Here is a 12,401-nt window from a genome sequence, read left to right on the forward strand (position 1 = left end):
GAAATGGAAGAAAACAGTTTGGAGAGAGAGGCTGTCCGGTGGTTAAAACTCAAAGTTTGGACTGAAAAAGTTGGCCGTGTTTCCTGCATTCTTCTAAGGATTTGCTCTGTGACCTTGGGTTCGCTTGGCCTATCTGGTCTTTCACCTGTAAAAAGTAAATTTTTGAAAAGTTCATGCTCGCTCAACTTCCTCAACAGATCTAGGGAATGATAGTTGTTCATGTTCTTTTAGCTGTCTAGGTGAAACAGAGATGGAATCAACCCGTGACAAGGCCAGTACATTTCCACTGCCCGCACTTTGTCAGAAAAAGATTTATGCCCATACTTGGTTGTGACTTGCACAGTGTCTTCGAGTGATGCAATTGCTGTTACCTAAGGGAGGTGAAGAAGATTCTGGGCAAAGAGAAGAAGCTCCTTTCGCGAGGGAGAGATTGTACAGAAGCACAAAGGGAAAGACCTTCTAAAATCATTTATTACTTCTTTGCTTTGCTTGTATTGGTTGAATTTTCAATTAAACCAGAAACACAGGGGGCGCCTGGGTGGCTCAGTGGGTTAAGCGTCTGACTTTGGCTCAGGTCATGATCTCACGGTACGTGGGTTCGAGCCCCACTCTGGGCTCTGTGCTGACAGCTCAGAGCCTGGAGCCTGCTTTGGATTCTGTGTCTCCCTCTCTTTCTGCCCGTCCCCCGCTCGCGCTCTCTCTGTCTCTCTGTGTTTCTCAAAAACAATAAATTTTTTTAAAAAGTTATTTTAAAAACTGGTGATTTAAAAAAAATTATAAACCAGAAAAACATAACGAACATATATAATATTTCAGACTCTGTCTTTGTGGATACAGAGAGATTTTAGAAATCCTCTTTGTGAGATATAAAAGCTTTCAGTGTAAGAAACCACAAGTTCAAATTCGGTCTCCACCTTTTACTGGATAGATGACCTTGGGGAACCTACTTATTTTATCTAAGCCTTAATTTTCTCATCCAGAAAATGGAGCTAATCATCCATTATCCACCCATCCCTTAGCTTTGGAGTGAGAAGGAAATGAAATACAGGATGTAAAGTACTCAGTAGAGTGCCTGGGAAGAAATCAGCAGTAAATATTAGCCTTGCAATGGTTGTTGTAATGTTAAAAAGGGTTTCCCAACTGAATCTACTTTCATTAAGAAAAGATTTCCAAAACACGGAACACAAATAGATTACAGTGGGCCCTTTCAATGGCATTCAAGAACATTACCTACAAGCCCACCTCAGGGGCAGCTCACATAAGCAACTTTGTTTGCCTTTTTATTTACTTGATTCCGACCCAAGTCTTTACAAAATTAAATGATAACTTGTGGACAATTGATACACTGAGAAAGATTGTTGTCAGGTAGAGATGTAAATGATTTCTGTGTAACAGAAAAGTCTTAACGGTTTCATTACTCCTTCAGATATTAACCATTTTGTCTCTAACTTGGACATTGTATTTTGGCATACATGTTAGTTTTCCATAAGGCTGATAAGGTGTAGAGTCTCAAGATGTGGCGTTTCTAATGGAAACATGCAGATGTTTGCCTACCTACTACGTGTGTATGCCTCGCAGTCAGCCCTTGATTTGTGAACTCAGCTCATGGGAAAGCGAAGATTTTACATATGTTTCAGAAATCCTTTCCACAAGAGACCCATTTAGATTGAAAATGTCTGACAGTAACTGCCTTTTGATTGCATTGTCTAATCCATTTACATTTATAGTTATTCTCAATACGGTTGCATTTATCTCTGGCATTTTGTTTTGTTTTCCAAATGTCTCAGATATTTTCGTTCCTGTCTTCCACCTTTACTACATTCTGTGGTAGTAAGTGGATATTTTCTAGTGTGTAATTTTAATTCTTTCAATCATATTTTTACTGTTTCTTTCTTCTCTCTCTCTTTTTTCTTAGTGGATGCTCTAAGGTTTGCAAAGTACATCTGAACTTAAAATCCACTTCAGGTATACTAATTTGATCCCAGTAAGATACAAAAACTTTATTCCTGTATAGCTCCACCCCTCCCCCTATTCTGTGCCATTACTGCTAGACATATTATGTGTATATATGCTAGAAACCAAACAATATGTTGTTATAGTTATTCCTTTGTATAATCTCATGTCTTTTAAAGAAGCTGAGAGAAGAAAAGGAGAACAAGTATATATTTATAGAATTTGTTACATCAGCCTTCTTATTTACCATTTTTGGTTCTCTTCATTTCTTCCTGTGGATTTGTGTCAGCACTTGGTGTCATTTCCTTACTCCATATCCTCACAAAGTAACTTCTTTATAAGAAATAGACTTTATATATATATTTGGCTTCTTCAATGGCTTTTTTAAAAACTTTTTTTCAATATTTATTTTTGAGAGAGAGACAGAGCATGAACAGGGGAGGGGCAGAGAGAGAAGGAGACACAGAATCCGAGTCAGGCTCCAGGCTCCGAGCTGTCAGCACAGAGCCCGACGTGGGGCTCGAAGCCACGAACTGCACGATCATGCGCTGAGCCGAAATCAAGAGTCAGAAGCTTAATCAACTGAGCCATCCAGGCGACCCTATAAGAAATAGGTTAAGCTTCTTGATTTCGGCTCAGGTCATGATCTCATGGCTCATGAGTTCGAGCCCCGCGTTGGGGTCTGTACTGACAGCACAGAATCTGCTTGGGATTCTCTCTCTCCCCTCTCTCTCTGCCCCTTACCCACTTGTGCTCTCTCTCAAAATAAAGATAAAAAAAAAAACTTCTTTTAAGAAATAGACTTTATGGTTTCAGCCTCTGTGCGTGTGTGTGTAGTTCCAGAGAAATAAACATGTAGTTGATTCAGTTTAAGATCTTTGTCAATAATAAATTTTGACCTTACACCCACACATGGGAGGACAAATAGGAACATTTCTTATTATGACTTAATCCCACCCTAAATCCTTTCTCCTGTAAAACGTGTTTAAAACATGTAGAAATCAGTGGTCTTTTTTATGGACACTGTTTTATTCAGACAAACTTCAAGGGTTTAGGTAACCTGATAGAACATTCTTTGAGTCTTCAACCTAAAAGCTTTTCCCGGGAAAAGACAAAATTGGTTTTTTGGAGGCTTCTGCCTTAATCAATTTTTCCTGACGTTGCTGGGAATCTTGATAGGCAAGTGCACTGTCCCTCAGCACAGCGTGACATAAAAAATCTAGTTCCGGTGACAAATTGCCTGCTTTCTCCGAAAGAACGCCTGGGCTTCAAACTGTAGCAATTTACAGTTAGACGAAGAGGTGAGGGAAGGGAGAAGGTATCTCTTCTTTGGGCTAAGAGGCGGGAACGAATCCTAAGGGTTTGTCCTCACAGAGAGGCCACGCGGAGTGCCTCCTAAACTTCCATGTGTATACGAATGACCTGGAGCTTAGGTAAAATGCGGATTCTGATTCAATAGAGGGAGGGTTTTGCCCAGGAACCTGCAGTTGGAATAAACTCCCAGACAAAGCAGGTGTTGCTAGCAGTTGGGCGACCACACTTCAAGTAGCAAGCGTTAGTTAGAGCTCTCGTTCTCAAACTTCCAGCCCAGTGTAATCACCTGGGGAGTTTTCAGAAATTCGCGGGGCCCCGGGCTCAAAGATTGTGATTTGATTGATTGTGATTGTGATAGTAATGGGCAGATGAGTTTAGGAATTACTGGGAAAAGTGATGGTGGCCGAGTCCCCAGCTCCGGATGAAACCACCTCTTTGTTCTCTTTGGGCTGGTCTTCGTCATTGACACAATAATGAACCTACAAGTCTGCTTTTTATTACCACCATGCACCAGCAATTCTCAATAATGTCAGTGATATAATACCCCTCCTAGGTGAGGGTGGCCCGCGTCCATCACCCTGGCCCCTTGGTGACGTCATTGCTTTTTAGGCACTTTTCCTACGAGCTCTTAAAGCCCAGCTTGGCATCCAGGCTGGCCCCGAGCTGCAGACAGCTCTCTGCCCCGCAGAATTTGCTGCATATCTGCCGCTCCTCTGAGCTGTTCCTTCAGCTGCAGCCGTAACCATTCCATCACATTTTTTTCCCCAGCAGGTCACCACCTCTGACTCCCTCCTCTCCCCGCCTTTCTTGCCTTTCTTCCTGGCAGCCTCCCCACCCTCCCCAACTCCAGCCTAGGGCCTGCCTCCAAATCTCAGCTTTTCATTTTGGTTTCTTTTGTCCTACTTCCTGCTAGCTGATCCCCGGCCCCGAGAAATGAACATTTTCAGCGTTGCATAATTAACGCCGGATAAACTGTGAAAAAAGCGTGTGCATCCTTCAGTAACAAAGTGTGTTATTTAAAGTCACAAATGCAGGTCAGGAGCTGCTTCCAAACCGGTTTACTGGTTTCTGGTAGGGCACATAAGGCCTATAGTTATGCTTTGTTTTTAAAGACACTTTTGCTTTGTTCGCTTTTGCCTCACTCTCCTTCCTCAAGGCCACCTTAGTCTCACCTGCCAAACGCACCTAAGTTCAGGTTTCTGGGGTGTAGGGAAAACTCCCACATCGTGAAGGCTAATTTGCCAGTATATTCTCCCTATCATCTTGATTATGCATCTGAATAGATCAAGAGAGGAATAATATGTCAGGCGTTAAGAAAAATGACCTAAATCTCGGAATAAAGGCCAGGAGCGTTCAGGATGTCCTTTCATTGCCACGGTCAGCCCAGGACTACGTAACTGGCTATAGAAGGTATCTTTGTTTGACTTGCTATTAACTATTCATTAAACAAGAACCCAGATGATGTGAAGTTATGTGTTAACATGTATATTTTGTCTAGAAGAAATGCAAATCCTTTCTGACTGGTGGAAAAGATCACCCCAAGGGTCAGAGTGTTATTGCCCTGTAGGGATTGGGCAGTATCGTGTGCAATCTAGCCATCTCATTCAAACATCCTTCTTTTTTTTTTTTTTTTAAGGTTATTTATTTTTGGTGGGGAGGGGCAGAGAGAGAGAGAATCCCAAGCAGGCTCCGCTGTGAGCACAGAGCCTGACGCGGGGCTCGAATTCACAAACCACGAGATCATGCCCTGAGCCGAGATCAAGAGTCAGACGCTTAACCGACTGAGCCACCCAGGCGCCCCAAACAGCCTTCTTTTTTAATGCCTATAAATACGCAGTTCCTCCAACGCTCCTTGCGATACCTTTACTGTCTCCTTGAGCCCGTCGTTAACGACTTGCAGAAACTTTCTGGAAATCCTACTTTGAACAGAGGCCAGAAAAGTCAGCTGTGGGGAATGAAGCGCATCGGGGTCCTTCAGTGCAGCTGTTCTAACCTTTTCATAGAGCCCCCCCCCCCCTTGCAGAGTTCTTTTTTCCACCTATACTAGCAACTATCGACCTGGAGAAGGCCAGCCCCCCGGGGAGTTCTAACAGCAAACCCAGGAGAAACCCGAGCCTCGTGAAGGGGAGCACGCTTCGCCATGAAATTTGTTGGCAATAAAATATTTGAACAGCTGGGGCCCTGCGCGGAGTTCTGACATTGGCTATTTTATACAAAGGAGTCCTTTTTTGGTTCTCCCCGCTCCGAAAAGGGAAAGGTCTTTTCATGTTTGTATTGAAAACGTCGTCACTAGCCCCACTAGGTCAGCCACGCTGCTTGCGTTCTGGCTTCTTGAACGCCGTTCCTTGTCCTTAACTATGTGTTTGCAGTCGCCTGGCATGCATTTAAGTGGGTTTTTCTGATAGAAGAGGCATTTCGCTTTCTGAAGATATCATAAGGCACGTTTGTCTCTTCGTTGGTCGTCAGGCTGCTGTCTGCACTGTGGTCCCCTGCTTGAAGGGCTATGTTGCCTTCATCTGGCTCTGAAGTGTTGGCCGTCAAGGCAACAGCCGCTGGGGAGGCATAGACTGTTGATCACAGTCATTCCGATCTCGAAATTCAAGGCATTTCCGTTTTGTTTTGGTTTGAAATATTAAAGTGACCGGGTGAGAACATACATGAAAAGCTTATTGAAAACAACAGTCTCCTTTGCTAAGAACACCCGGAGTCGTTCCGTGCTTTGCGAAGTCTTTAGCAAAGCTGTTTTGCAGTTCTTGGCAGAAAGGCGGAAGGATTAGCCAGGGCGTAGACCAGTGCCGTCGTCGTAGTTGCTGGTTGAATTTTCTTAAATAATAAAAGCAACTGAAATGGCCCATTTATAGATACATAATTCATTTTGCCTTAGTCTAAGAATGCCTATGCCAGAATAAATGTAGAAAGCAGAGCTGAGGCATGGAGGTCAAGGATTTTACTGAGACCGTTCTGCGGGACCAAGCTGTACCTCCTTCCAACCTTGTCCCCGAAAGAGGCGTTTTGATCAGAGGTCTCTTACCCCTGCGGGCAGTCCCCCGCTCAGAGATGTGTTCACTGGACACTCACTGCCTTCTGAGATGGTGACAGGCTAGTCTCTTTCCCCCTGGCTTTCTCTGGCTCCCCCTCTTCCCCCATCGTAGTGCTATTTGTCAGGAAAGAAACAGAAGAATGTCAAGACCTTAAACTTGCAGTGTTTTCCTTAACTGCCTTTAATGCTGGTTATTTTGCAATAGGTTGAGAAAATCTCCCCCCCCCCCCCCAAATTGCTGCTTCCTCCTGGACGTATTGGTCCAGGCTTTTTTCCCTTGCATTTTCCAGAAACTTCCATCTTCAAAGAATTGAACACTCACGCTCCCTCTATCAAGTTCCGGGTCCCCTCTGGGTTTCCTGCTGCTTTTGATACTCAAATTACTTGTTGTGCTGCACAAAGACCTTCACTTACCGCTTCGAATTGGATTCGATTCGTCAGGGCTGTTATTCACCAAAGACGAGGAACTCGTCTGTTTTTCCCAGTTGCCCCGCCACCAAGCTAAGATTAATGGCCCCACGTAAATTGCAGCTCTGTTCCTTTATCTGCACTGTCTGGAAGTTCTGACCCCATAACACAGGTGATGGAAGCGAGTGGTAGCAAATAAATCAGCAGCGGGTGGGTCAAGTTCATTAGAATAGCTTGCTTTGTTGTGTTTGTTTTGAGCCCTTGGCATCTTGGCTCTGCTGCCTCCAGTTTGGAGGCACCCCTGCCCTGGCCCCCCCCCCCACCGGGGCCCTCCCCCTTCCTCAGAGCAAGCTGCTTGCTCCCCGGGGTTCGGGGTGGGCGTGGCCCAATCTCCTTGCTGGTTTAGTGGAGTCTCCCCCGCTCCCCCGCGCCCCCCCCCACCCTGCTCTCCCTTCTCCCAAGCCTCTGGGTCTTTCGGGGGAGACCTGGTTTTCTCCCTCTCCCCTGAGGCCTAGAGGAAAGGTTGACCTCCTTCCTTCCGGGGCACTGCGTGTCAGCGTCTACACCGTCAGCGTCTACACCGCTCGCCAGCGTGGCAGCCACGTACCACACGGTAACTATTGAGCCCTCCAAACGTGGCCAAATACCTCAATACGGTTTACGGGTTATATGTTGAAATGACAATATTGGGTGCATACTGGCTTAAACAAAATGCATTATTAAAATTAACCACCGTTTTCCTCGCACTTTTTCTTTTAACGTGGCCGCTAGAAATGTAACACTGTATACGTGGCTTGTGTCTGTGGCCCCTTTCTATTCCCGTTGGGCAGCGACGGTCCCCTCACTCGGCATTTCTCTGCCTTTGCAGGTCGCGCCATTGGGTGCGAGGCCTTTTTCCACCCGCAACGGCTCCCGGACGCTCCTCGGTCGGCCTCTGGGCTGAGAGGACCGCTCTTCTCCAACCCCTTTCCAAACCCACGGCCAGGACCCTTGGGCGCAATGCGAGGAGGCCAGGGGGCAGCAGTCCAGGGCAGGTGGAGGTGGAAGGTGCCTTTTAGGACCAGATGACAGAGCTGCAGGAGGCCAGGGTGGCGAGGCTGTGGAGGGGTGACGGACACTGAGCGCGCTGCGGAGGACCGGATCGTGGTGGGAAACGAGGATGCGCCGATGATGCGGCTACAGGGGTCCTGGGAGATAAGGCTGCAGCCCCCCGGGGTCCCTGGGGGGGGTTCAGTGGGTTAAGCGTCCGACTCTTGTTTTCGGCTCAGGTCAGGATCTCGCGGTTCGTGAGTTCGAGCCCCGCATCCGGCTCTGTGCCGACAGCTCCGAGTCGGCTTGGGATCATCTGTCTCCTCTCGCTGTCCCTCCTCTGCTCACGCTCTCTCTCTAAATAAATAAATAAATAAATAAATAAATAAATAAATAAACAAACATTAAAAAAAACACTTTACATTAAAAAAAATAAAAAGGCTGCAGTCCTGCCAGCCTCAGAGGCAGGAGTAGGATCTTGGGGGCGAAGATAGGGCACCGGGGCTGTGACAGGAGGGGGGCGGGGTGCTTAGTGGTCTCAGCCCCCAAGCTGGGTCAGTCCTGACCCTGGTCACGCGTCTCTAGGAGCACCCCCTGGGCACCGGCAGGGGCGCGGGGCCGGAGAACTTGCTAATGGGTCCCAGCTTCTGCAAAGGTCTGCACGTCTGCTCCTTGACGGGTGAGCTGCTTTCGCCTGAAAAACTTGAGCGGGAACAATGACCCACGTCACCTGCCTCCAGGCCGGCTGGCTTGCCAGGGCAAAACGCTGGACGTTTATTAAAAGGGAAAGCTCACTTTCCAGTAAACGCCTTGCTTGTCAGAACCTTCTCTCCACCTTTCGGTGACAAGAAATCCAGGGTAACGAGCAGTTACAGAGCCCGTGTATTTTCTTTGCTCCTGGAACCCAAAGACAAAATGGGGGGGAGGACCCTCTCAGCTCAGGGATGCTGCAGACCTTTGGGGGGCACCCGGGACCTGTCGTTTAGACGGCAGGCGGCTCCGTGCCCGTGTGCCCGGGACTAGCACACCCACCCCTGTTGCCTTTCACGGCCACATGCGGAGGGGACGCTCCGAGAGGAGAAATGCCTCACTCCAAAAAAGAAAAATCAGCACCGGGATGAAGTTTAGTTTACAAAGAAAGTTAAGGCAGAGGGGCGCCTGGGCGGCCCAGTCGGTTGAGCGTCCGACTTCGGCTCAGGTCAGGATCTCGCGGTTTGGGGGTTCGAGCCCCGCATCGGGCTCTGCGCTGACAGCTCGGAGCCTGGAGCCTGCTCAGGATTCTGCGTCTCCTTCTCTCTCTGCTCCTCCCCCACTTGTGCTCTGTCTCTCAAAAATACATAAATGTAAAAAAAAAAAAAATTATAAAAAAATATTAAAAAATTAAGGCAGATTCTCCCCACCGAGCCAAGGCCAGAGCATTACTTAGAGATTTTTCAGCTCACAATTACATGGGGAGCTCAAAAAAAAAAGCAAAAAACAAAAAAAACACCCACAGCAAAGAGCTGCACCCCCCCCCTCCGTAGAGTCTGATTTAATTGGCCTGTTTGGGGGCGGGGGGGGGGGGGGGAGGGTTGAGCAGTCCCACGTGGTTTCAGTTTGCAGCCAAAAAGAAATTGATCAATTTCTCTAGAGCGGGTTGTTCCCAGTGAGGATCACCTTGGAAGGGCTTGATCGAGTGCTGATTGCTCGGTCCCACCCCCAGAATTGCTGGTGAGGCCAGAAAACTTGCATTTCCAACCAGATCCCAGGTGATGTTGATGCTGCTGGTCCCCGGAAGGCAGGGGACTTCCAGTTTCTTCTCGGAGGTGGACGGGGCTAGTAAAAGCATGGCTCACACCCTTGCGATACCAAAAACACAGCGAAACTACAAGTTTCTACTTTCCTTGGATCTATCAAATGTCTGAGGCTGCAGGGTGAACAACTACCCCAGAATGGAAGAAAGGACAGACATCTGCAGCAAGGGACGGGGACGTCAGACCTTCCTTACTTGGGGCAGATGCTCTACGAATTTGCTAGAATTTTTTTTAAGTTTGTTTTTAAAATTATTTTTATTGAGGTCTTACGTGGGCTTGGGGCCACAATTTGAAATTCATTTGGAGACAAGGTCCCCCCCTCCCCCCCCACCCCCGTTCTGCCACTTCCGGTTTCCCCAAATGACAGCCAGGCCATAGGGTAGGAATGAGGGGGGAATATGAATAGCCCCCAGGCCTCCCATTGTATCAGGGTCCCTGAAGCCGGGAATGAAACTGAATGAGTTTGAACAGCTGACGGTAACCCCTAGTTTGGGGTCCCAAAAGGGCCAGCTGGAGGGAACCCAGTCAACAGGCACCCACGCTAATTGTTGCCAATGGTATTCGTGCCAACAAGATACCTGAAGCCCTAGGATGGGGCCAGCCAGGATGGATCAATGGGGATTCTTTTTGCTAGCAATTTCTACCACTGGCGGGTCTGACACTTTGCAGATCAGGGGACATCCCTAGAGTTTCTCTGTCCTGACAGTGTTTGCTCTCTAGGGTCATCCCATGCACGACCTCACCATCCACTCAACCTGTTTCCTTACAAAAAAAGAAGCCGAGTAAATACAGTCTCTTAAAAACTGCCCATCGCCGGGCCACGCCCATCACTTTTTCTATACGTACAAGTTTTCCCCTGGCGGGTCTGAGATAAATCTGGAATGTCATGGAAAGCTCTGCATTCTGAAGATATTTTTACTGGACTTTCTGAATTCTTTCATATAAAGCTCATGAAAGTATATTAGTTTTCTTTCCTGGGGACTTTGGGATAACACGAAAGAATTCAATGGAAAAAATGCTCATCTTCCCGAAAATGCCAACAACCAAGATTTGCTGCTGCTTAATGAGAGGCCAATAGAAGTCAGACTAGCTGGAGGAGAGAAGGGTAATTCTTCATCTACTTTATGTTCCTTATTCTTGTAGCTTTGCTTTCAGGATTTGTCCGTCTCTCTGTAGCCTGTACTGACTGGAAAGATGCCCCACTCCATTCTTCCCCTCAAAATCTGTGCGGCCAATTTCTCCTTCCTATGAACCCTTTGCTGCCTAAACCATCCTTTTCCTACCGCACACCAGGAACCCAGGGAGAGATGTAGACCCGGAATTAAGAAATGCTCCCTCCTTAGTTGTCACCCTAAAATAAACTTTCTAGAATTTCCAGTAATTCACCAGTAATTTATGGTGAATTCTTGGTATTCTCTCGAATCATTCACTGTCACTCCTCCTCCCTTCAAGCTAATTGTATCATTTGGAGAGGAATCAAACCCATTTTCCAAATATCTGGGGTTGTGAGTCTTCTAAATTTATCCTCAAACTGAAATACTATCAATCCCATAGATTGTCCTTGGTCTTGCCAACCTTGGTTTGGATCTACCGGAGGAGTCTCACATCTAGAACCGTTAACTGGACAACTGTGACCCTGATTCCCAGTTCCATATTCTGGTCTCCACACAAACTGCCCAACGTACAGATTCACATTTAATCGGAGAACTCTCTTGGCACTGGCCAACTTCTCCCCACCAGTAATTAACCCGGGGCCAAATCGGATGTCCTGGGCTGGCATTGACCTCAAGCGGACCCTTTGTGTCTCCTCTCATCTCAACCCCAGCTGGCACGCAAGCTGGGAGTGCAACAAGATAGGCCTGGGCTGAAACCACCTGGAATAACTTCCCCCCACACTTCCCTGGCAGTGGGCTCGACTTGAAGGAGACGATTTATCTTTGTGAGTGAGAAATCATCCAGTGCACATGTGGCTTTCACCAAAGATAAGCATGACCTATGATTTTTTTCGCTAGAACATTCACATGCATTTTCTAAAAGCCCTTGAATGCCCCCAGAACCAAAAGCCTCATATCCCAGGAGAATAAATATGTATCTACCCACAACCACAGTCCTTCACACACACACACACACACACACACACACACACACGTAAGTCACAGAACAGTATCACTGCACAGGAAAGGGATTACGTTAGTGAAATGCTAAACCGAGTATCGGTGTCCATTTGCTTATTCTTGTTGGGATTAAGCTGAAAGCTGTTTATCTGCCGCGAGTCGCACAGGGATATATCCTGGCTTGGCTTTTGAAATAGATTCTTGGCACAGTTTCATTGTTAGGGATACAGGATCCAAGACAAAAAAGCGATTGTCCTTAAGGAGTATACAAGAGTTATGGTCCTCAGATCTTTATCTGTCTCGATGTTTTGAAAGCTTGCTTTAAGAGAAATAACATGGGCCCAGAGTGGAAGGAGCAGAAGGAAGAGGAAGCTGAGAAAACAGCCAGGAAGCTGGGGGCTAGCAGCTGCCGAGCAGGGGAATACAATTAGACAACAGTTACACACACACGAGTGTAAAATCACAGCGTGTCCGAGCAGAGCGGGGCGGTGCTGAGTCCACACTGCTTGTGTGGGAAGGACAATCAAAAGTCGTTCGTGGAAACTTCACGAAGACGAATCCATCAGGGCACGATCTCACGGTTCGAGAGTTCGAGCCCCGCGTTGGGCTCTGTGCGGACAAGCAGGGAGCCGGCTTCGGGCCCTCTGTCTCCCCCTCTCTCTGCTCCTCCTCCGTTCGTATTCTCTCCCTCTCTCTCAAAAATAAATAAACATGAAAAAAAAAAGTTAAGAATCAGAGTAAAGGCGGGGC

General features: G+C 47.1%; 1 non-coding gene across 1 annotated transcript; it reads left to right on the top strand.

Annotated features, from left to right (window-relative positions):
• The first annotated feature begins 532 nt into the window (after positions 1 to 532).
• TRNAQ-UUG lies at positions 533 to 617 on the top strand. Its single transcript has one exon. It is a non-coding gene; the product is annotated as a tRNA-Gln (tRNA).
• The last annotated feature ends 11,784 nt before the right edge of the window (positions 618 to 12,401 follow it).

Source organism: Lynx canadensis, chromosome X, assembly GCF_007474595.2.
Source record: "Lynx canadensis isolate LIC74 chromosome X, mLynCan4.pri.v2, whole genome shotgun sequence".
NCBI classification, from domain to species: Eukaryota; Metazoa; Chordata; class Mammalia; order Carnivora; family Felidae; genus Lynx; species Lynx canadensis.